Source organism: Emydura macquarii, unplaced genomic scaffold (genome assembly GCF_026122565.2).
Source record: "Emydura macquarii macquarii isolate MOO-44397 ecotype Brisbane River unplaced genomic scaffold, CSIRO-AGI_Emac_v2 contig_2422, whole genome shotgun sequence".
In the NCBI taxonomy this organism is placed as follows: domain Eukaryota; kingdom Metazoa; phylum Chordata; order Testudines; family Chelidae; genus Emydura; species Emydura macquarii.
Window position 1 is genome coordinate 7687730 of NW_027132559.1, and position 26129 is coordinate 7713858.

The 26129-nt window shown below is 38.9% G+C and overlaps 1 protein-coding gene and 1 long non-coding RNA gene across 9 annotated transcripts in view; both read right to left on the reverse strand.

Moving 5' to 3' along the window:
* The window catches only part of RBMS3 (RNA binding motif single stranded interacting protein 3), an 864086-nt gene that overhangs the window by 802424 nt on the left and 35533 nt on the right, over window positions 1-26129 (reverse strand). The window lies entirely within an intron of this gene.
* Window positions 1978-17476, reverse strand: LOC137162259 (uncharacterized). 2 transcript variants are annotated; one of them, XR_010922341.1, is made up of 4 exons: window positions 17397-17471; window positions 10172-10225; window positions 5623-5660; window positions 1978-3235 (listed from the first exon to the last, which is right to left on the reverse strand). It is a non-coding gene; the product is annotated as an uncharacterized lncRNA (long non-coding RNA). The 2 variants fall into 2 exon arrangements; XR_010922340.1 differs by lacking the exon at window positions 10172-10225 and having other exon boundaries at window positions 17397-17476.

Below are 26129 nucleotides of genomic sequence, written 5' to 3' on the forward strand. Positions count from 1 at the left end.
TCATTTGCCATTGTATTGCCCATTGATCTAGCTTGTTTACATCTCTCTGAAGTTTCTCAGTCACCTCTGTTCCTGACTAACCTAAATAATCTTGTCATCTGGAATTTGCGCTACCTCAATACTCAACCCCCCACCTCTTCCAAGATCATTAATAAATATATTATACAATGCAGGTCCTAATACTGAGTCTCTTGGAACCCTGCTGTTAATCTTTTGCCATAACAAGACTAGATCATTTAAATCCTACCGTTTCTTTTCTGGCTCCTAGCCAGTTTTTGAGTCATGACAATACTTTGCCTCTTGTCCCATGACATCTTACCTTCTTCAAGAATCTCTCATGTGGGACTTTGACATGACCTTTGGCATCTAAATAAATTATGGGGAATTTCAAATTCACAACCCATCCTGGTATTTCTGTTAAAAGGCTTAGAAGAGAACCCTTCAGAATTTAATTTGAGGACGCTTCCAGGAAACTTTTGCCTTGGGAGCTCTCCAGTTTTGGTTTTGTTGTTTAAGAAATATTGCAAGCCTGTGGTCTAGCAACAAGTTGCTGCCATAGAGAAATTCAAGGTTAGCTACAGAGTTGGATTAACTGGACTGTCAGATGCTGGAAGGACTGCAAAATTGACATTTAGGGCTAATAAGTAGTACTCTTCCATGATCCTTTCTGCTACACTGAAGCTACAGCTCTGTCAAGATTCCAGTCTCCTACCCAGAGGAAAGGTAACCACAAAGCAGTGCCTGAATGAGGATGTACAGGAGGTAGCAGTAAAAAAAAAAGAGAAGAATCCCAGAGGGCACAGTCATCATTCAGCTGCCTCAGGGGAAGATTAGTACAGAGGCCTTAGGAGAAGTAAGGGGAAAACCTCACCTTTGTCAGATGGTCCCAGGAGGTTTAGTCACTACCACCATCCTGGGATCAGAGTCAAATGCCATTAAAAATTCTATTACGAATACACAGTCCCAAATGACAGCATGTAAATCCAGGAAACATAGCAATAAGGAAAAGTGATGTAAAATTAAAAAGGGAGATAACTGGTGTTATTAGCCTTTACAAAGTGAACTCCTGTACTTAATAATTACACAGCTTGTGTCCTGCCCACCTTATTTCATTGACCTGTGTCTGATAATTTCTCAGAGTTGAAGCTCTGCTTCCTTTGAGCTCAGTCTTGCTCCAGCAGACTTTACTGGCAACCTTCCCTTTGAACTTCAGTGACAGCAGTACCACTGTCTGGTGTCAGTTACCAAGTAAGCCATGCCTTAGACCCCTTGTGGTCCCTCTCCCTTGGTTAACAGGTCTGGCTTCATGCACCTCACTCTGGATGAAACCACATGGTCCAACCACTCTGGGACTGGATTTATGGGCTGCAGCCACCCTGTTTCCCAACTATGTCAACTAGATCAGCCTCCAATGAATGTTATCTATAAAACCTTTCCTCAAGAGCCTATAACAGTAACTCCTTAGTCACTCAAATACAGCTTCTTGCAAACAAAGCTTTACTTATTCTTTTACACAAAGATACATTGCATGCAGAAAAGGTTGAAAGAATAAAGTTCAATATGCATATTTTCCCTTACCTAAACCTTAAATCTTTCCTTGCAAATTTTGGTGCATTTCATCTAGCCTAGTTTCCTCCATCTCTGGACTGAGAGAAGCACTCTGTCCTGCTCGCACAATGCTGTGTCTCTGTATACCACCTGCCATGACTGTTAATTCTCACTCACACTACCTGGGCAACCTCCTGCTCTAGTCCAACATCTTTAAAACGTGAGTTTCCCCTTTGATTCTAGACTTAGCATTAGGAAGATAAACCCTTCTTAGCCTGGATGGGGCCAGGTAGAGGGAATTCCCCAATAAACAGCTTCCTTATTTCCTCTAAGACTCTTAACTGTCACTGTTTTGCCTTTCCTGCTTGATTCCTTCAACAGGCTTTTGATCTACTTTATGCATTCAAGCAGGAAAATGTCACAAGTAAATCAGAGGCATAGAATATTTATAAAAGGCATTATACATAAAATGCAGATATGGAGACTGAGGTAGTTCACAATATATAAATCACACTCAGACATTCTATAAAAGAAATCTGCACAGCAAGTGTTAAGATTGAAGAGTTAAGCACTTACAGACAACAACCTTAACTCCACCCCCTTGTATGCCTTCCTTTTAGTCTTGGTTAGATGATCACATAAACATACTTTAAATATGACAATACAGTATTCAGGATTTTTTCATGAAACCTTAGACAATACTGCAAAATTACATGTGTATAGGCCAAACAGCCCATTAGAGTCAAAGTATTATCAGAAAATATGCTACAAAGCAGAATGATACAGAAAAACATGTAATGCAGTGGTAAGAGCAAATGATTTTCTTCCAACAGGGTGAAAAGGAAGGCATGTTCTTTAAAGGACAAAATTTCATGCATATTAAAGGGAAAAAAAAGTATCACTGAAGTTGAATAGCTTTGCTCAACACTGCACAAACCTCATGTGCAGAGAGGTTCATAGCAGCTGTCACTGCAGTTTCTTTGGAGATCATGATTGAGGACTAAGGGTCAGTTATTTGAAGTGCCTACTTCTCACATCTCCAGATGATGCTTGCTACATATTACTCCTGGTCTTCAAATAAAGCATGTCTTTGATGAACTCTGATTTGGTTGTGGCCTCCTCAGGATATGAGTTGTCGGAGTCCAGCATAGAGTGCTCGCTCCCAATACCAGCAGCCTGAGAAATGCAAAGCATTATTTTGTTGGGCTATTCTTGCCCCTGCAGGGGAATCTTTTAGAATAACTTGAGAGATGTTTTAGAGAAAGCTAAAATATTTATTTTTTTCCCATCCACAAAGAATTTTTTTGTTTTTTACATTGTAAAATAAAATAAAATTGCTCAATCATACTATACAGCACATTGCACTCAACGGTGACAGTAAAACTTCCTTCTCCACAGTTACACAGTACAGCAGTTTAACATAGAACACTACATATCTTCCCAGCTTTAAATGACAAGACTCAGAAAAAGTGAGGGGAAAACCAGTTTGGGGGAGGAGACTATGGTGAAAGATACACCTACCCGCCAGGGCACTGGGCTTGTTTCTATGCCACAGCAAATATATCCCCACACTCCACAATACCCACCCAACAATTTAAATGGACAACAGCCATGACTACAGCACCCTAAATGCCTCAAATCTGCATTGGGATGAGGAGATTTCAGCAATAGCAGCAGCACCAGTCACCTGAAAAGCAAGAAAGGAGAAAAAGTTAGTAGAGACAGATTCCCGTGGTGACCATAAACATCCAGGCTGCTGCCCAATAAGACAAAAAATACTCAAGGTCCTCGCCATTCCTCAACAATTTACCCTTATGTGGGATTACATCTCCCAATTATCCCCTCAAGCCCATGCATGGCCCAGTAGACAAAGACAGATTGCCTTGATCTAGCCTGTCATCTACAGCCACCAAAGAGATGGCCGGGTTTATCCAGAAGCCCAGGAGGCAGGTCTAGAAGAGATCAAAGAGTAAATGAAGCAGTGTTGCAACCTGTGCTGTATGTGGGAGGGGGGCGGCAGGACTCCTGCCTGTGAAGCTGCTTGGGATGGACAGAATAATATTAAGTTTTTGAACCATATCACTCATGCTGACAGCAGCACCTTGGGCAATGGTAAGATAGCAAGTGTGCGTCTGTAATACAGTACAGCTGAAAGGGCAGAAAGTTTTTAAACAGACAACCACCATTACAATTAAAGGAACTTAATTGAAAGCTAACCAAAGTTAGTATGAACTGGAATACAAGTTGTCCAGCTAATCAGACACTGAATAGCAAGGAATTTCCTAAAAATGGAACAATTAATTGGTGTTCATTTACCAAATACAGTAACAATTCCACTGTTGTATGTGGGAAAAACAGTGACTTTACATGCTTCCACTGTAGTCTTAACACATTGGTAAGATTATATTTCAGGCACTCGTCAACTGTCTATTCGGCATAGAGGACCTTTAAAACAAAACAGGCTTGTACATTAATAAATATTTGTTTTAGTTTCTCTGCTCTAGTTCCTGCTAAGGAGTTTAGACACAGTGTGTCTGAATTTTTAAATGTTTTTGAAGATGAAGTTGTACACAGTGTGGCTGACGGTTAACATTTCCTCATTCTGAGAGTGGGGATGTGGAGATGGTGCTACCTAATCTTCCACCATCCCCCACCCCAAAGATGACACTTGCCTGTTGCACTCTCAACAAGCTTGACATCTACCTACTTCTCTCCCTCTCCATACTAGTGTGAATTGAGATTTTAGCAAAGCATTCTTCAGTGAAAAGAACTTTGGCTTCAAGCCTAGCTAAGATATATGGGTAAGCTCAAGAAGGTGTGAGAGGGAATCAGCAAAGAGACTTCCTCAGCACTGTTCAAAGAAATGCTACTCCTCATGGCCTACATGCAAGGCTTTAAATGGATCCAGATTTCAATCCCCACTAGCATCTCTTCACTTAGATACAGTAAGTGGTCAACAGTGTAACAATTTACATGACTGCCTTGACTGTTCGTTCCCCAGCTGAAAATTTAGACAAGGAAAATTAATGTTTAAAAGAATGTTCCATTACTGGGTTTAGTTTTTACTCATCACATATCAAGTGACTAGTTCACATTAACAGTTGCTTGTTATCTTTAGCTTCACACTGACTGTGTCACTAAGGCCTTGTCTTAGTAAAAGTAAAAGGTTTACAGACATAGCTATACCAGCAAACCCTCCTAGTTTAGATACAGTTTATACTGGTGAAAAAAGTCCTTTTGGTGATTTAGCTTATATAAGCTTTCAGTGAAATACTATGTACCAACACACTTTTTTTTTTTTTTTTTTTTTTTTTTTTTTTAAAGTATTACTACATCTACACCACAGCTTTGGCTGGCACAAGTGGATAATTAAAAAAATGTAATACCCCCTCCATCCCAAACAAACTTAGTTATGCCAGAAAAATGTAAGTGTAGACTAAGCCTTAGTATAATAATGAGATTTATCTTCAGCATCATTTAGATCTATTGATGCTTTAGTTTATCTGAACGTTATATACCCTTTGCCCCCTTTGAGCAGTGTCCATTTTCTCCTAATTACTTATATTGGTCTAGCTTCCTTAATATATGTGGGTCTTTTCTAACTTGCCTGTCTATATGCTTTTAACCGTGGGCTCTACTGGCCAAGTGCTAGACAGCACTAGTTATGTGACTAAATTCCCATCAACACAAGTAAAGGTTGCATGACCGGGCCCTGTTTTTAAAAAAGTGCCTGTTGCATAGCTCAAATATAACGCAATGTCAAGTGGACAAAACCCTCAATTTCTGCTGGCTCAGCTCACAACCACCTTTCCTGTAATCCCCAACACCCACTGTGGTGTTCCTAACAAGTAGCAGTAGTAAATACTACACTACTTGGTTGTGATAGGTTTTTTTTTTTTTTTTTTTAGCAATTTCTTTCCCTCTCATGTTAAAATGTATGATATAAACTGAATGTTTTGTGTTTGTCTGAGTGTAATACTTCTGTTTTGTACAGGTTATTGGAAGGTAAACCTGGCAACAGTCAATAAAGCCAAGTCTTCACTGAAAGTTGTTTTAATTCAGATAATTTCTTACCATGCTCAATGAAATCCAGAAGATTTCAGTGCAGTTCCCTGAAAGAGAAAGCAGCCTTTAAAGATAGTTTTTAGTGAAATAAAAGTCTAACTCTGAAGAAACTATTATCAGCATAATTCTACGTTTAGTTAAATAAATAAATACTTATCTGCTCAATTGTTGCCTGGAATCCTTTTGTGCTTGTATCTCTTGAGTTAGAGGCCATATTTCTAAAAAAGTGCACTTGAGATTTGAAATTGGAATCTGAGGACAACCTACAGCTTGACTCTAAGAAGTCTGAATGCACCAACACATTCCAGTGGAGTGGCTGAGGTAAAGTTCAGTTATCAAGTGTGACAAAGCAGTCAATAGCAATCCAAAAGTTACATGGAGAGCAAACTAAACAGCAGAGTATTTGGCATGTATCACTGATTCATTACAAAACTCATTGAGAAGAGAAAAATCAGATGTTTGACTACGCAGCTTTGATTAAAGTTAGACAGCATTTCAATCTAGCTGAAATGCAAAATGACTTCTATGGCAAGTGTCTGAATACTAGGATGACCAAAATTTATATTTTTAGTTTCTAAAAGACTGATATCACCAATATTTATGTGTGGCCCTTTATGAATCAATATTCTATGTAATAACTAATAAGCCAAACAAGCATCAAAAAATGCCAATATTTCAAATTAAGATCGCATATACTTCCATTCCTTTCATCCTACCCTCTCTTATTCCATTTCTCATCTCTCCCATATGGATGTTCCAAACTTTTAGTCCCTTAATACTTACATTGTAACCTCTTCAGGGTACTATTTGGAGGCACAAAGTGGGACTCCAAGCCCCCCCTTGGGTTTCAAACAGGAAGTCTGATCCAGGCCCACGTCCTCCTAGCCCCAGGTAGAACTCTTAACTGCAAAGCAGTCTGAGTGGGAATGTGAATTTGCTGCTCCCAGCTTGTGCCTGGAGTCAATGTGTATATATATATATATATTTGGTAAACAAAAAGAGGCAGGGTGATTCAGATAAGAAAGGGCTGGTGATTAAATTAAGGATCAGGAAGGAATGAATTGTGAGGTAGCAGGGTTCATCTGTATTCAGGTCAATTCCAGAACAAAGAACAGAAATTTCATCCATGGCATCCATAAAGTCAACAATTATAGTCATGATTTTTAATATTCACTGGGCACCATCTGTGCACTTAGGACTGTTCAGAATATTCCAGAAAATGTAATCCGTGAGCCAACACGTATAAAAAGTGTAGCCCTGGATAAGATGGCTTACATATTTAAGTATGACGTGTACAGTTATTGAGCACATGTTAATAGCTATGAGTGGAGGCGCTGAAGGCAATAGAAGTTTTACCTGATTAAGGACTGGAAGATTTAACCCTCCAACTTGCCCCCCGCCTCCTCGAAGAGGAAGAGCTGCCCAGAGTTCCTGTGCCTGTTTATTTTATTTTCCTTTCTGCAGTGGCCATGATATACCTCAGAAGACTCCATTTTTTTCCTCAACTTTTAAATATGTAATTTTCTTGGTGATTGGTTTTAAATATTCTCCTGTGAGAACTGCAACTCAATCACTGTAGTGTTGTGTTTAAGAGCTTTCTGGAAAGTAACTAGCCTTTAAACAGGAAAAGAAAAAGTGTCAGTTTCATTCAGTTTCTAGTCTATTATTTGTGGTATGGTAACACCCCTAGATCCCCAGGCAGGTGCAGTATACGTTCATGGGGCCTTGGCCTAGCCTAGTAGGATGTTTCCAAAAATTAAATGATTTATTCCAAGCTTGGAGAACTCCAAAAAGTAAGTAGCCTAAATAACTGAAAGTAATCTAGATTTTTCTACAATTGTTGTATTTCAGAGTTAGTAACAAAGTAAGAATATACATTAAAATTTTAAACCTAACCAGTGTCCTTTAAGGGACTCAACACAAGAGGTCAGAATATGTTAGTATTAGAGGTAAGTAAGTGTAATATTTCATACTTAAGTGGCCTTACTTACAGAAGGAATATACTTATAGATTTAGGCTCCTAAACAAGAGTAGCACATTGAAGCTACAGGTGCATTTGACTTCAAATGGAACTACAGGTGCTTAGCATCTTTGAAAAAGCAGCTAACTCTTAGATAGTGGATGCCTGCTGTAATTTCAGACACCCAAGTTTGTCCTAGTATTTTAGTTAATGTAACCTCTGGCTACTTCACATCAGCATCCTGATAGTCAGGAACCTGCAGTACGGCTCGGTAATAAGCAACAGGAGTATTGCAGGTTTAGAACAGTAGTCCAGCCTCTGCCAGGCACAGTTCAGAGAATCAGAGTACAACATACAGCCTAGAAGCTGCTTTGAAGAAGAGAGATTCTCCAGACAAAACAAAAAAGTCACGGTCTACATAACCAGCCCTCCCCCCCGCCCAAAAAAACCCAAAACATTCACCATTCTTCATACCAGAAAGAAAAGTGTCAACCCAGTAACCATCTCTGTGGAGTCTTGCAGACTCTACTTCCAGTCCTGAAGACATGCAAGAAGTTAACCTACAAAACAGCAGTGACCACTCCCGTATATCAAAATAGGCAGGTACCAAACAAAGCCTCAGATCTAGGAAAGCGAAGTCTTTCCAATCTATTTCACTCAGTTTCAGCCATCCTTCACAAAAGCAAAGGATACACAGCCCTGAGCTCCAGACCCCAGATTTTGAGATCTAACCAGCTAGGGTATGTGTACACTGCAGCTGGGAGGTATTCCCAGCACAGGCAAACAGACCTGAGCTAGCTCAGATTGAGCTACTGTGTTAAAAACAGCAATGTGGATGTTGTGGCACCAGTAGCAGCTTGGGCTAACCAAGCAATTAAAAGCCTGCCCAACCCCCTGGGGCCAGGCTCAGGCAGCTAATCTGTGTCACAATAACCAGATTGCTATTTTAGGGCACCAGTTTAAGCTGAGCTAGCATGAGTCTGTCTACCCACAGTGGGAATCACACCTCCCTGCTGCAGTGCAGACGTACACCAAGCATCCTCAACTGCTACAAAAGCTGCCATCGTGAAGTAAGCAAAAGTAAAATATACACTGAAAAGCCAGAACTGGGAAGACCAACACAGTGAAGGAAAGTGTGAGAAATTGCATCTGACCCAACAAAGAATGCCAGAATGGGTGTAAAGAAACATGTACAGCTAGGAAGAGATAAACAGAGGTCTAAATCCACTCATGTCTTCCACTGGAGGACTCCTGCCCACCTGACAGCACAAAAATTAGTTGCCACCTCCTTTTTACAAGGAGCCAAGAAGGTGACCAGTGCATCCAAAACATGGCCTATGCTGGTATTTAAAAAAAAAAAAAAAAAAAAAAAAAAAGTAGCCAGAGCCAGATGTGCGCTAATTCTAGGTCTCCATGGAACACCTATGGGAAAACAAGGCTTCCCCTTTACAGGTATAATAAGGGAAGGAGGGCGGCAGTGGAAATCCCGTCAGCTTCCCCTGGGATTGCATTTCCATTGTACCAGTGAAGCAGATCGTGCCACAAAAAGGTGTTATTGGACACAGGGTATAAATATAGCTCAACGTTCATTCTCCATTCAATAAGCAATGGACAAAAGACATGCACACAGACCCCTTTACATTGATCATAATCTCAGATTTCCCCAAACTGGTAGAAACCTATTAGCCATCCCACTCTCTCTCCTATTGTTGTGTTATCATGAGGGGTCTAGCTACCCCACAGAGCAGTTCAGCTATGCTGAAAGAACCTGTATTCTCTCATCACATCTACAGAAAGGAAAGTATAACATGTCGATACACACATTCCACTATTAAAAGGTGATAGAGAAGTCTGCTTTTTAATCACACTCATTCACTGGTCTATTTTAATAGCCATATGCAGCTTAATGCTGTATTTTACTGATATCACAAACGACATAACCAGTGTCCCAATCTGTGCACTCTGAGGATTAGTATGATGTAAGCTAAAACTGCACTATACAAAACACTGCTATAGTATGTGAGGTTATCAATTTAACTTCTAAATTTTGATCTGTTGTGTAGTTTTACTGATTTCACTTTTAGAATACTGTTGGAATAATTTCCCCCCTGCCTAAAAAACCTTGACACTATCATTTGGAACTGTATTTTGTACCAGATAGAATTTCAGGGCTGGTATTCAGCATTCGAAATTATAGACTTGTTACAGCCTTGATATCTGTTTAATGGCGCCTCACTCTGTTTTGACCAAATAAGCTTGTTGCTTCTTCTAAACTTTTCATCTCAATGTCAGGCAAGTGCATTTCTTAAACAAAAGCATCCCCACATGCAACACTGCATTCCTACCCATCTTATAGGCTCAAGCCCTCAAACCAAGTCCACTTTCTGTAACCTGGGTGTTCTTGCACTCTTTCCTCCTCCACTGATTAATTCCTTATTGTTTCTTCTGCAAGGTCACACCAGTGCCTTATTTCCATCTCCAGCACAATACTCATCTCAGCCTTTCAATTCACCTCTTCTTTTGATTACTGCAGGAACCACCTCAGTATCTTCCCAAAGTCCCAGCACATATGGAATGCTGCAGCTACAAAACACTCACAAAGAATAGAGATCATCCTTCATCACCACCACTAAGTCCCCACTTCAGAAGTGCCTTAAAAAAAAAAAAAAAAAAAAAGATTACTCCCAGTGGAATTTTATCTAGCCTTCCTTTGGAGCCAGTGCTCCATCCTATCCAGCCATTTGCACCTGCTTTCACCTGTTCTATCCCACAGTTTCATCTCTGTTCAGACAAGAACATTTTTAGTTATTCCTGGTCACCTGCATAAGCCTCCCTTTATCTCTGCAATATCAACTAAGGTTAAAAGTAATTTTAACCTATGTCTCAATTTCTGTTATTGGCCTTGTAACTAAGTGCTTTAATTTCAAAATGATGTCTTCACATGGCACAAATTACTGAAAACAGTAGCATAGAATCTGACATTAAATCTGTAGATGTTTGTAGATAGAAAATTATGTAGATACAGTCTAAGCAAGGGGCTCTAACAAATTCCAAGGAATCACATACACAATCAGAGATTTCAGTCAGCCTTTTAACCATCAGCAGCATATCAACCAATTGCTAATTGTTTGGAGAACAATATATGTGTACCTTAAGACTTTCGTGATGTCAAATTGTCATACTGTTGTATCCAACTCTGACACCAGAAAGAGGGAGATGTGTCTCAAAAGAAAGATAAGCTACCTAAATGAAACCCCTCTCTGGGAATTAATAGCAAGGTCAGAATCACACGAAGATAAAGTTTAGTAAGTCTAATCTTCCGATTATATATTTTTTACAGTACTTCCACTCCATGACATCCAGATAATTCCATAACAATATCTGATCACTCCCACATGCTCAAAACACATTATGTTTATCTTGGCAGATTTGCAGTATTAGATATAAATAAAACTTTATAATCTCTGGCATTTAAAAAAAATCATAAATTGGTTTATAACAGGTGTCTCAAAAGGATGACATGTTCTCATCCAGTGTCTTGCTGTCTGAACTAAGGCTAACCTAAAAACATAACAATTCCTTAATTACCAATAACTTTGTTAAGTCACTGAAAACAGACTTATGCCAAACAGTTATTTTCTCCCTTACCATAACTCCAGTAAGAGTCATCTTCTATTTTTAATGGCAAAGGAGAGCCTTGTTAAAACCTATGTTTAATAGTTAAAAAAAAATGCAACTTTTGCACTGTTGAAAAACGCAGGATATTATATGTGAGGCTGGTAGCATGGCCTAAGTTTGCCCAACACTTGCCATTATAAGACCCTATTTACAGTTGCTTACATAACTTCCTCAAATGTTAACCATTCAGGCTGAAATTTTACATGCTGGTTGTCTGCCTCAGGCAGAAATGTTCTGGAAAATTTAGCTAAAAAATGTACCATTTTCAAGAACAAGGCTAGGGAAACATTATTTTGTCCATGTTAAATTCTGGTAACCTTTTCTTTTAAAACTAACATCTTCACACTTGAGAGCAGGGACCTGAAATTTGCCAGGAAGGGGGTGGCTGTGTCTCAGGGATGTGCCTTTTACTATCCCTGCAAAGAAACCAGCCAATCCCGGTGGCAGGGGAGGTATCGGCTTGCACATGCTTAGTAGAGACTTAGATTTTAGCAAATAAATTCCCTAAACATTCCATCAGCTTGAAGCTGAGCAGGCTTTTCAGCGTAATTACAGCTCTGGGCTGCTGTGGACCATGCCAGGTCCAGGCACCTGAACTGAGAGCAGGGATCCTGTCTTTCCTGTGCTCTCAATGATCCCACCAAATCTATGTTAAAAGAGCATTAAGTCATGAAATGCCAGAATGAAGGTTGCAATGCCCGTGCAAGCCCTGTGTGTGTGTACACATTTAAGACTATCATAATTACATGACCACATACTATATTTTCCACGGGATCCTTCCCTCATTCAGTACACACGTTGAATGGTGCTCACTTAATGAACAAGTATTCAGTCTTTTGAATTATCATTATTCAACGTGGGGCCTTGGGCCTCATTTACTGCACACCATTCAAATTCTGTTCTGGAGACAAAATTATTCATTTCCTCATTGGCTTGTCTAGGACACTAATCACTAGAATATCTGAGGGCACAAACATAAATGAAATTATTTTCATAGTACCCTTGTGATGTAAAAGGGTTGTATTATCTCCATTTTACAGATGGAGAACTGTTTACAGTTTAGAGATTACAGTTAAAAGTATCCACTAATTGTGGGTGCCTGATCTGAGGCACCTAGGACCTGATCTTTCAAAGTACTCCGCATTATATAGCGCTTTATATGTTCAAAGCGCAAGGGAGCTGAGTTAAGGTTAGACAGACAACTTAATTATGGCATTTCCTAACTTTCGAGGGCTTGACTTTGCAACCTTAATAGAATTCTTTTCAGGTAGTTTGTGTGTAACAGTTAATATACTGAGTTGACAGGAATGAACTTCATCATTACTGAAACATGCTCCCCTTCTTTTAGCCCTTTAATTGCTCTTCTCCTGTCTCTCTCAAGTCTTCTACTGCTTCAAAAGGATTACTTTCCAACCAAGGATGATGGCTTAGCATGTCGTTGTTTAATAAAGCAATGTAACAGAGTAGACACTCACCTCCTTGCATCTGTCAGGAAACTTGATTCTGACTGTGTCTTATCTGCCCCTTTGCTATTCACTGCTTGCTCTACAATAGGCTTTCTTCTGTTAAGTTAACCCCCTAGCCAGGTTACCATTTTGTCCACTCTCTGAGGTTAGGAAGTCCAACAGGACCCCTGTCCAAATGCTGTTTCCAGACAATTATCAGCCCTTCCTTAGGTTCTGAACCACTATAGCAGGGGCTTGCTAGGGAACACAGGCCTGCCCATGACACCCGGTTCCGAATCAGGAACCTACAACCAGCAATCACATCTGCTTAGTCCCTGTTACTCTTTTCCTTGGCTCCTTCCTACCCAGCATCTCTATCTTCTCATGGCTGCTTCTGGTTTACCATAGGAGCCTACTCTACACCCCATGACTACTTCATTCTCCTCCTAGCCTCTTGCTATACTCCTTAGTCCAGGGCAGGATCCCAGCAACCTAACTTCTCTCCTTCCCCTGCAGTCCCTTTCTCTTTTCAGACTCTTGGCCTCATAGAGCTAGCCCAGCCTTTCCCTAGCTGTGCTTCACTCTCAATTAACCCTGGCTCTCCCTCACTCAGGTGACACCAAGTAACTTGACTGGCCTCTCAGGTACTCATTAAGCACCACACCCTGTTACAAGCACCATGAGATGCTTTTTGTTTTTAAGACAGCACCATTAAGTTTAAAAGGCCTCCCTCAACAATAGTCTCCCTATCAAAATTATTTAAAAGCTCAATTAGTGTGCATATGTATCTAAATCATTCTCTATGACCCCTCAGCATCAGTGGTTTTATTACTCCAGCTAGTGAAGGCAATGGAGAATGAAAAAAGAAGCAGGAAGTGCTGTTGCATACTTGCTTGTTATGAAATAATTGGGCAGCTTTTATGCAAATCCCTGCATTCTGAATGGTTAATGAGAACAGGGATTTTTGCATGATTGAGAAATAACTATGGGCATGATTACTTTATAGCATATCTGCATTCAGACTAAAATGAATGATTTTAGTTCATTATCCTGTACAGTAAGTCCACACCTGGGTTGCACACTAAGACATAAAGCTGAACCTGCACTTCTCCAGCACCTCAAAAAGTACTGCCACTTCTTCCCATGACTGTATGTACAAAGCTATTTTTATTTAAAAAAATAGATAGCATTTTTCATCTGTAGATCTGAAAGTGCTTTACAAAGCCTGTAAGTATCATTACCCCCTACTTTACAGATGAGGAAACTCAGGCACAGAGAGGGGAATGATTTGCCCAAGATTACCCAGCAGTCCACTAGCAGAGCCAGTAATAGAACCCAGATCTCCTGAAACCCAGTCCAGTGTTCTGTCCACTAAGACAGTTGCCTTCCTAATCAATGATTTTCTTCATGAAATTAAAAAAACTGAGCAAGGTTAACTAGTTCCAAGCTCTGCTGCCTCAGAACTGCTCAAGTTGGAACTCTAGATTGCTCCCCCATTTCATAAACTTTGCATTGTATAGCACAAAATCTGACTTATTGGAAAAAATATTGCACATCTACTGCAATGCTAAGAGTTACCAGATCTCTTCTATTTTCATGGAGAATGCACTTTATTCAAATCCATATTACAACCGCTATATAGTATCTCATGCTAATTAAATTCCTGACAAAGAAAAAAAATGCTACACCTATGGTGTCTTAACTGTTACCTGAAAGAGGACAGTTTCTTGATTCTCATTCTCCTTTCCTCACAAAATGTTGTTTCATGAAATGTGTTGGATTGTAAAATTCTGTAATCTGTTGTGTGTGGGCAAGTTCTACATTAATCCTTTGGCCTGGATGTACAGGCATTTGAGTGCCTTTATATAGAACAAATATTGGCTCATGGTAGTGAGCATCACTTATGTGATGCCTTACACGGCAAGCCCCCATCACTGTGTTTGCTTGTTCGCCTCAGCCACATTAATATTTTAATACTGAATTTAAGAATGATTAATTCCAGTAAGTCATTCACTCTTCGCTCTTAGATGTAGCCAACTTGACCTCTTTACAGGAGTTTCAGATTTTCAGGCAAAAAGATGTCAGCTAAACTGCCCTGAGTAAAGGGCAGTGCAAAGCCACTCCACCTCGTGGGAAAGTCTCAGAGGATTATACCTTGTGTCCATGGCAACTCCCTAGGAATGGCATAGAGCTCCTTTTTCTGCTCCCACATACTACTTTGAATGTCTGGGGCATGTCTCTGCCTCATCTCTACAATGCCTTTTGGCCAATTTGCATCTTCCACCCAGTCAAATGGAGGAATCAGTCTGCATGTTGCCTTCATTGATGGACTATAGGTGTCGCAGAGATTTCATGAGCTGGGATGGAGGAAGTTCCTTCCACATACACAGGCCAGGATTAATTTGGCCCTTTTTGTTTATTACATGAGTTACGAATAACTGAAATAAAGAGCAGTGCCATAGCTCTGGCACTGCTAAGTGCCACTGATGGGAGACAAGTCCTCAAAACAAATATGAAGTATTATGCAGTGAAATGCCCTCCTGACATCTGTACCTATGGCAGAGAGGACAGTTTTCCTATGGATTGGGATAAATTTGTATAGAAACTTACTGATGAGTCACTGTAGGGATATTTGCCCAGTCGTTATGCAGCACCCAAAGGGGGGGGGTTAGACCACACAATTCTTATAACCATACTTGTAATTCCTTTAGTTTTATTATTAGGATTTGGAAAATATTTATATCAGTACAAAATTTTGCATTTAAAATATTCTCACCAAATGAAGTTTCTGTAATAATTTTTCTTCTGGAGAGCAGCAATTAGCTCTCTGCCTATCATAGCAACATCCTCCTCCACTCCCCACACTATTTCTATAGTTCCAGAAGGGTAGCCGTGTTAGTCTATAGGTAGTTCTGAATTCCAAAGCCAAAAAAGACACAAGAGCCACATAAGAGTTCTACCTAGGGACATCAGCACAGTTTCAACTGTCATCAGTGGGAACTATATGGACATCCAAGGATAGTTTTTGATCTGAAAAAATAAAACTGATATATGTCACAATATCTTCCACTTGTACAGTTCCTTCAGTCTAAAGATATCAAAGTAATTAACAAAACAAACCTCACAACAGCGCTGTAAAATAAGTATTACTCCTATTTTAAAATCAGAAAAATAGAGGCACAAGTGGCCTGATTTTCAGAGGTGCTATGCAACTATAATACAAATACAAGTAGAACTGCAGATGTTCCATACTCCTGAAGGAGGGAGGGGAAATCTGAGTCAAATGATTTTCTTACGGTCATACAGGATAAGTGTCAGAGAGCACAAGGACCCAACTCTGCTGACTCCCACTTATGAATCAGAAGAGCTTTTTTTAAAAAAATTAAATTAAATAAAAAAAGCTTCTACTGTATTCAGTAGCTCAGTCACCACTCAACTGCCCTGTAACTGAACACAGTAGCAATTTAAGCCACCACACTACAAACTGTCAACTACAGGGTCCATTATCAGTAAAACAGGAAAGCTGCTATCAACATGCCCTGCCATCTCAAAAATCAGTTTTACAAGGGACAGAGTATTGGAGAGTAGGGGTGGTCAAATGGAACTGTAAGGAGAACTGTTTCCATTACCATCCAGTTGTTGTTTTTATTCTAAGACAATGGATAGGATGGGATTCTTTGGAAGAGTTAAAAAAAAATTTTGCAATACAATAGATATTGTTGCTAGCAACCTTCACACATTGGTTATTTTGAAGTATGCAGATTATGAATTTACAAGAGGCAAATGGTGAAAAAAGTATACATTACATCAGACAGTGGCAACTTCTGTATTAGCAATGCAAACCAGTATAAACTGGAAAGTCTTTATATAATTTATATTAAAACTGCTCAGCCCCTGAAGACAAACAAACACTGTAGATCACAAAAAAAAAAGTCACTTCAGTGACTAAAGTTTTCCCTCACCCACTACTTGGGCAGAAGACTTAAAAATTGATGCACTGTTAAGAAGAGATATTTCACTGCCTTGCACAATCATTTACATCTCTATAAAGTGGGTGATGGGGGGAAAAAAGCGATCCATGACAGTGAATGAGAAATTCCTGTTCAGTACTCTTTATCCATCAACACCATTTTTCAGTAGTACAATGGGAATGTGAAGTTTTACCATGTCACTTTGCATTGGCCTAGATGATTACACAAAGGTGCACAGAAATGGAGGCCCATTGTCTAACATCGCTCAATTGCCTGCTATCTATATCTAAGTTACCCCTGAGGATCATTCCCTTCCCCACACTATTCTACCCAATACACACAGTTAGCATTGGCTGATGCCTGTTCTGCTCCCTGGCACTTTAAGGACATCAGGCTTTTTGTAATAAACAGGGCAACCATCTTGTCTTAGCAGGGACCAACACTGTATGAGTATCCATGGTGTACCTATCATTACATCTGCAACATGCAGTGCAAACTCTAGCAGCAGTGCCTTGAAAATAGTTCAAAGTCTCATTGCTGGTGACTGTAGGGATTACAGGAATTTATGCCTGGGTTTCTGTCTGCTAGCTACCACCATTAGGGCCAGCACACAGGCAACCTGGTGTAGCAGGTAGCAACCTAGTTCAGCAAAGCTATACACAGTTTATCAAGAATCAAACAAGATCCACTCAAACTAATCCTGACAGGGTCAGGCCCTGCTCTGCTCACCAGGAGTCAGAATACCATGAATCAGGCAGGTCAGACATCATAGCACCACAAAATGAATCCAAGCAGCAATCACATCCACTTGTGAAGACAACTTCCTGTCTCTCTCTTTAGATTTAAATAACAAGCTCTGACTAATGAGAGGTCCCAGTGTTCCTCCAATCAGGGAGGCTCCCTGATGTAGCTTAAGGTTTCATGGTCTCTCTCGCTTTGTGTGCCTATTTGGTTAGTAGCAAACAGCTGAGTGAGTGTAGCAAGATGCTAGTTGAGTAGGCCCCCTACCTACCTAGGTTTGAGACCTGTGGGGTTATGACAACTACAGTTAGTCCAAAGACTTCCTCACTGGACTTAAAGTAAGCATGCAGTTATTTATGTTATCCAGCAGCTTTATTTTTGCACAAATTTATCATTTTTTCCCGATATCTTTGCACAACTAAAGATTGTTCAGACTCTCTAACACCTCAAATAAGCTAATTTTTTTTAAAAAAATTGATCTAATCTGTTTAAAAATGTCCAACATCTTTGTTGGTAGTTTCATAGGCTGCATTTTCCAAGCAGCTATCTGAGGATTTCAGCTAACTAGGGAGTGGACATCATAGAAAACATGATTCTACACTAAATTCAATACAGTTAACACTTACTAGGGAAGGGAGGAGAGAAGAAAGGAGCAGAATAGGCAGTGGTTAGATCAAGTAATGGATTTTGTATAATTTTGTTAGATTTAAAGCACCTGTGAGATGGAGTTAATGTACTAACAGAATGTTATATAAGTGGCTGTTTTGAATATTAATGAGCATAGCAAAAAACAAAGAGATTTTTTTCAGTCATCATCCAAAGAGATTCATCCTTCCATCAGCCATAGGTTAAAGCAAATCAATACTTGCTTCAGCCAAGTTCCAAAGTAAACAGCATCAGACAGGACTCGTTTCAGCCTTTATGGCTACTGAAAAAATAAACAGGAGCTTCCAAGATTGCTTTTAGTCCCTTCTCCCCCTTTCAGCTCAATTTCTTCTGGCTTACTTCCAACAGTACTTATAAATTGACTTGTTCTGGTTAAGAAAGTGCAAGGTGTAACTGGTCATCTGCGAAAGTGTTTATAGTCAGTCTTGCTAGAACTTGTAATGAATTCCTTCACCCTCATCACAACAGCATGGGAAATATGGTACAAGTAATGGACAAGTATGTGTAACTGAGAAAGTACCAGAAAGAGGAAGACATACAAAATATTACAATTCAGCTTTTCAGAGATATCAGTGAGACACAGTGCGGAGTACCAGCATGAAGGATATAACATCTGAGGTCTCTTCCCTCCATAATGTATAAGAGTCTATGATTTCACTGAAAGCCAGTTAGTTTCTAGGTATACTATTTCACAGTAGCGCCTTTCCAAGAGAGTGTGTATATACTGACAAGCATGGTAAATGTAAGTACTAAATGATTCTATTATAACGCTTATCCTTTTTTTTTAAATGGGGGTGGACAGAGAACTAGCTAGGAATAATTCAACAATTTTTCTAGTAGGGAATTTCAGAGTGAAAACTGAGCTCCATATCTCTTTTGCTGATGTTTAGAGAAAAATGAAACAGTTTGCTAGCACATTATGGCCCTGATCCTGTAAAGACCTAGCATGTGCATAACTAAACGCTGGAAAAGACCCACTGACCATAGTGGGACTTTGTGTGCCTAGAGAGCTATGCACATTCATAAGTGTTTGCAGGATCTGGGCCTAAAATGGGTCTTGTTAAGCTACTACATTATACAAATAACCTTTAAAACACAAGCAATTAACACTGCATAAATACAAACATTACCTTGCTGCTTCTGAGGTAATGTATTAGAAATATGTAATGTGCTTAGAGTATAAGCCAACTGTAATATAGCTCCTTTAATCAAAGTGTTCTTCCAGTTACAAAAATCCAGTAGAATATTTCTAATGGATATACCACACAGTGATTGTCTTTGTCTCAAGCAGAAGATTCTGGTAATGTAAAACTAAAAACCTTATTAAAATGCATTTTGCAGTAAGCTAGGGACAAATGTACTCCTGATGGCATTTTAATCTGTTCAGATCAGTAGTGTTTTGAGGAGCACCCAGGATATAACTTCTCTTAAGGGGTTGGAAAGGAGACTGACTGTAGGCATTATTCTCACAGCTGGAATCAGAAAGTGTAGAGGTATAAAAACAAAAAATCTTGAGGAAAAAGGTTAACTAAACTAAACTTTTTCCAAATTTCTAAAAAGCTTCCATTTGGAACCAGTATTTGGACCAGTTCAACTTTCATCCAAACCAGTTCATCCCTGGCTATTTAAAACAAGCATAAACATTCACAAATTGGGAAATGAAGGGGTCACATAATTCAAGGTAATCAGACCAGCGGACTCAGTGAGACACTAGCATGTCTGTCAATGTTTAACATGAGCTTAGAGCTAATAAATGAAATCAATTTCAAGTCCAGAATTCCAAAGGAAAACAAAAATCAGTTCCTGCAAAGATGAGATACAAGGTAACAGTTCTCTATTCTCCCTCAAGCTGCATCAGTTTAGGCTACTATAAAACTTGGCCTACTACTTCTAACACTTCATAATTGTTAAATTCAGAACATAAATTGATCATGTTTTACAGTAACTTGGTTTCAGTAAATACATCTAACATCATTATTATTAGGGACCCTACAGTATCCTGGATTTGGTCCAAACATACCTCCTTGCCTTTATTGTTAAGTAACAAAGATAAACCTAAGTTTTTTCCTGAGCTTAGCTTTTTCTTTCTTTCTTTTTTTTGGGGGGAGGGGGAGTTGTGTGTTTGCTTGCTCACTGGGTGGTTCACCCCTAACTTTCCATCTCACCACAAAAGCTACTTTTACCCCCAGAGAGCTTCTTAAATCTTTTTATACTTGAGTTAGAAGTGATAGGAATCAGCTGACCTGACTGACAGATGAGTCTCTCCATCTCTATGCAACATCATACCCCCTGATATCCTATCTGCCTTCCATTGAAGTCAATGGAAGATTTGCAAGTGACTCCAGTAACTAATATTCTGTGAGGAGATCATAAAAAAATGAGCACATTTACATTTTAATTTTGTGGTACAAATCACTTTCAAAAGCTGTTTCCTAGATTTATCTCAGATGTACAGAAACTATTATTTTCATCATAAATACACAGTAAATGAGGATCTCAGTGGAGATACTAAAGACTGAGGACAGAGGAGGAACTATCTTTCTACTTCTAGTTAGTCCCTCCAAGTCAGGATTGAGGCCCACGAGCACACGGTCTCTCTACTTGCAGTAGCTGTTGTGGATTGCTGTGTCAATCCCTGTGGTCTGTAGATAGCTATCGTGAGGAATATATTATTTAGAACTGTCATAAATATAGAAAATACTACACTTTTCTATGACCCTTTGAAGTGATGAGCACTACACTACAGATCAAAGCCATACAAAAATATTGTAAATCATTAACAACCTAACTGAAAATGCTAGTGCAGAAACATAACGAAATACGTAAAGAATATACTGTTTCTTTTCTCTTTCTCTCTTTTAATTATAATTTACTTTCTGTGAACTTTACTCCTTATGCTGAGGGCCTAACACTAGGGCTTGTCAAATGATTAAAAAAATAATCACAATTAATTGTGAGATTAAAAAAATAGTTGCGATTAATCGCAGTTTTAATCACACTATTAAACAATAATAGAATACCAATTTAAAGTTATTATAATAATTTTTGGATATTTTTCTACATTTTCAAATAGATTGATTTCAATTACAACACAGAATACAAAGTGTACACTGTTCACTTTATATTATTTTTTATTACAAATATTTGCACTGTAAAAAGATAAAAGAAATAATATTTTTCAATTCACCTCATAAAAGTACTGTAGTGTAATCTCCTTATAGTGAAAGTGCAATTTACAAATGTAGATTTTTTTTAATGTATCTGCACTCAAAAACAAAACAATGTAAAACTTTACAGCCTACAAGTCAAAGCATGAAGGGGCATACGAATGTTTACCATATCTAGAATGTAAATACCTAGCAATGCGAGCCACAACAGTGCCATATGAGCACCTGTTTTCACTTTCAGGTGACATTGTAAATAAGAAGTGGGCAGCATTATCTCCTATAAATGTAAACAAACTTGTTTGTCTTAGCAATTGGCTGAACAAGAAGTAGGGATGAGTAGTCTTGTGTGAGGTGAATTGAAAAATACCATTTCTTTTGTTTATCTTTTTTACGGTGCAAATATTTATAATAAAAAATAATATAAAGTGAACACTGTATACATTCAATATATTTGAAAATGTAGAAAAACATCCAAAAATATAATAAATTTAAATTGGTATTCTATTATTGTTTAACGGTGAGATTAAAACTGTGATTAATTGTGACTATTTTGTTTAATCTAGTTAATTTGTTTTGTGTTAATCACATGCATTAACTGTGATTAATTGACCGCCCTATTTAACACCCTTGGTTAGATCAAAGCATAATAAGGGCAAGCTTCTCCATACAGGTGCTTTTGTGTACTAAAAATTAAACAACACTATTATTTTAACCCCAGGCTTCTCTTCAGCAGAGACTACTAATAGCATAGTGATATGCTAATGTGGACAAATGTCTACTAGCTCATTTCAATAAATCACCAAACTCATTTCACTTGGATCCTAAGCCAAACTTGGAGCCTAGGAGTAACATTTGTTAAAGTGCCTATATGATTTAGGAGCTGAAGTTCCATTATCAAAAGTGACTTAGGCACTTAAGGATATGTTTATACTACAGCTGGAAGTGTATCTCCCAGTCTGGGTAGACAGACTCTCTCAAGCAGAGCTTAAACGAGCAAAATAGTGTGGTTGGTGCAGCTCACGCTTTCAAGTGTACAGGGTCGGGTGGGCTTAAGAACCCAAGCTGTAGCCCTAGCCTCAATGTCCACACTATTTTTAGTGTGCTCACTCAGACTCCACTAGTGTGACTATACTTTCTTGGAGTGGAAGGCTTGCTCCCAGCTGCAGGGTAGACACACCCTAAGATCCTGTGTTCCATTGGTTTTCAATGAGACTGAGGTTATGTCTAGACTGATGGCAGCAAATTAGCCGCCCTCAGATTGATTTACCCAGATCGATTGAGCGGAAGTGGAGTCCCGCTCAGTCAACCTGGAAATTGATGTCATTAATCCACCTCCACCAGGTGGAGTAACGCCACATCGACAGGAGTGCATTTCCCATTGGCTCAGCGAACTGAAGACACCACAGTAAGTAGGAATTAGGAAGTTGACATAATACTCTATGTAGCTTGCGTATCTCCCATCGACTGCCACCAAATTTGGTGGCAAGTGTAGACATAGGCTTAGTCTTCAAAGTGCCTATGTCTCTTTGGAAAATTGGGTTCAGACTCCTAAGTGACACAGGCACTTTTGAAAACTTTACTCCATGTCTCCAGAGGTGAAACCAGAAAAGGCCCAGGTACTAAGGACTAAATTGTGTAACCTTTGCTCACACTGACGTGCACTTTCACAAATAAATGCTCACCAGTAAGCAAAGGTTTCACAATCTAATCACCATGGGCCAGATTCCGATATTGTTACTCTTACCGAGTAACAGCTTGATGCCAAAGGGTCTGCTTTACAAGTAAGGCATTAGTCAATGTGAGCAAGGGTATCAGAATCCAGCTCCAATAAAATATTTTCTCCCCAATACAGGTAACTGAAAAATGTGTATCTGGCAGAAATGGCATGATCTATAGATTCAGCATTCACCTATGTATTAAACTTCCATGGAAGCTAGATCATTGTCAAGATGTGGTCAGCATTAAAAAGCAGGATGTGTGATGAAATATTTTCCTGGAATCCAAAGGTTTTATCTGTAAACTGAAAGTACTGATTCAGTAATTCTACCTACACAAATCAGATAAACATGATGTGCTAATATAAAATTGTTAAATTAAGTAAATATTGTTAAGAGAACTTTATAGGCTCAAGCTTGGATCTGAGGTGCTTCACGAAGTTACCATGGATAGTCAGCTACTGTACATGTATGTGCAAGAACAACTGTCGGATTCCCAAGCCATATGCCAACATGCACTATGTATCAAAAAGATGAGAACACCCTTAAGGCTGTCACAAATAATGGGGGGAGGGAGGAATAGGAATTCTTCTTTCACTTTCTTCCCCCACTCCATTTTTTCTCTAGCAGGAGGAGGAGTGAGATCTATTGATAGCCATGTAGTGATAGTATTCTTCTGATTTAGGGTTGCTTTTGTGACAATGGTGTGCTGGAGAAAGAGAACAGTCTCTACTAAGCGTATTCTTAGAATATAAGACAAAAGTGTACCTGTTGTGTATCACTGAGGACTATTACTATAACGAAGTATGAGATAACATTTCACTAGAGGATAGAAGAGATTCTGAAAGGAGCAACAATGAAACCAGACAACCTTTCAATCAATTTATTAAAGTGCTTAGAGTCCTAGTTTAAAAGCTAAGGAAATAACAGTAAACAGTGAGTAAAGCCAGTTAATCTTTATACAAAGCCATTCAATAAATAAAAAAAATAAAGAGAGTTAAGGCAGGCATGTCAGCCCTTGAAGACTTGCATTGCTTAAAGACAGTATATAAACCAGGCTTAAACAATTTAAAAATAAACGTATAAGTAAATGGGAAAAACTTTTATGAATGACTTTCTGTTTCTCCTTTCTCAAGCAACTTGAGGAGCATCAAAGTGCTCTGAGGTTTGGCCTGCTTTTACATATATTCTGTGACAATTACTTTACAAAAGCTCCACATTAGCCCACTATTAGTAGGTTTGGTGTTTTTAATATAATGTCTGCCAAAACTACAGTACCACAATGTATCATATCATCAGAACTATGGAAAGATTAATACATGGATCTTTAACAATACAATGTAACATGTCACTCTGAGCTGTTAATATGCTAATAATAGATACTTACTAGAAAACAACATAAAAGAGTAAGATAGGTGGGTGTAGTGATGGATATTTAGCGTTCAGAAAATGAATTAAATGGAAAGCCAGAGGAGTTCTTTCATATGGAGTCTAATCCTGCATTAGACAGCTGAGGCTTTCCCTGGCATATGGGTATCAGGGCAAGTGGGGACATGGCTGAAGCACCCAGACAGCATATCAGCCTTTAGGAATGGAACAAGCCAACATAACTTAAAACAGTCACAGTCATGCAATGGGTCAAACTGGCTCTCAGGGGAAGGCTCAAAATTCAGAGAGCAGGGGCAGTGAAAAGGCAGCATAAAGCCACTGTTGCCACCACTTCCTCTGCAGGTTTGCTGAGCTATGCCTGAGGATTGAGTCCTTCACTTCAACAGAAGTTTTTAATTGTGCAAGGACTGCTGGTCAGGCCCTTTATGGACTAAAAAGGGGCACATTCTGTCCTCTGCTGCATACACGTAACTCCTGCTGACTTCAATGTACTGGAGGGCAGATTGTTTAAATATTAATTATAAAAAAATGAATTACATCATAGTGAGGAAAAAATCCCAAATTGAATGCCCTCTAAAAAAGTAAGCAAACAAACTGCTGAAGTTTTAATTCAAACGTTAGAAACAAAAAAGTCTCCCATTCTAAGAATGTGTGAAGCACCACATTTTAGCCCAAAGAAAATATTTACAATTAATTTATAAACTACTAAAATAAGGGGGTTTTAAATGTTAGAAATAAACCAGGCAGAGGGAGTCTGTGTTAGCCAGGCAGCTGGACAGTAAAGTTCTCTATTCAAAGAACAGATACTGTATGGGCATGGTCAGTGGAAACCCTACATGTATGGTGTTTCAATGAGAAAAGAATAATATGTAATATTTTGAATGACATACCTTCTAATAAAAATTGCTGCATTCACTAACTTGATGTATGTCAAACAGAGGATTTATGTGCAGAGGCTGTAGCAGTTGAAAATACCTGTCTTTCTATATTAAACTTGTAAGAATAATCCTTAGCTGAAATCCAAACCTCAGTGATAGCAGCAGCAAGGCTAGAAAAATGTGTGTGCTTACTTACTGCAGCTCTCAATCTACAAGTGTAACAACCCACTGAAAGCATTTGGCCCCTGAAAGCATTTATAAAAAGAATAAGGTCAACCCTCACCCCAAAATCCGCAGCAAAGAGTCATTTAAATTTTGCTTACAGTAATACAGCTCAATTCAGCAAATGCTTATGCACATGCATGGCTTTACTCATGTGAACTCTCATGCATATAAGCAAGTTCAGGATTGGTTGCAGTGAATATGGATTAGTCCATGTTCTAACATTCTATAGCAGCACAAAGCAAGGGGAAAAGCCAACTTAACCAGTCACAGGCATTTTTAGATTCTGGAGCTGAACCTTCCTACAGAATAACAACCTACAACTAGTCACATTTGTTACACCAAGAGAGCTTATTTTCCCCAGGCCTTAGTTTCTGTATTTTATCACCTCCCAAAATATAAAGGACAAAATCTGCACACTGGAGATTTTTTGTAGTAGAAAAGAATATTCCAATTCTAACAATTTAGACAGTTGGGATACAGGATGTATGGGGATATTAGAGTAATGATCTTTCACCACATATGACCTATGTAAGGGCAATGAAGAATTACAGGAGAGGATTGCTAGACTTGCAATATTTGGTGTTTTCCTTAAAGTGACAGCTCTTGGAGCCATGGGACTACATACAAATCTCAACTTTTCTTTTTCCTTTAATTTGCAGAGAAAAGCTGGAAAATGTGACC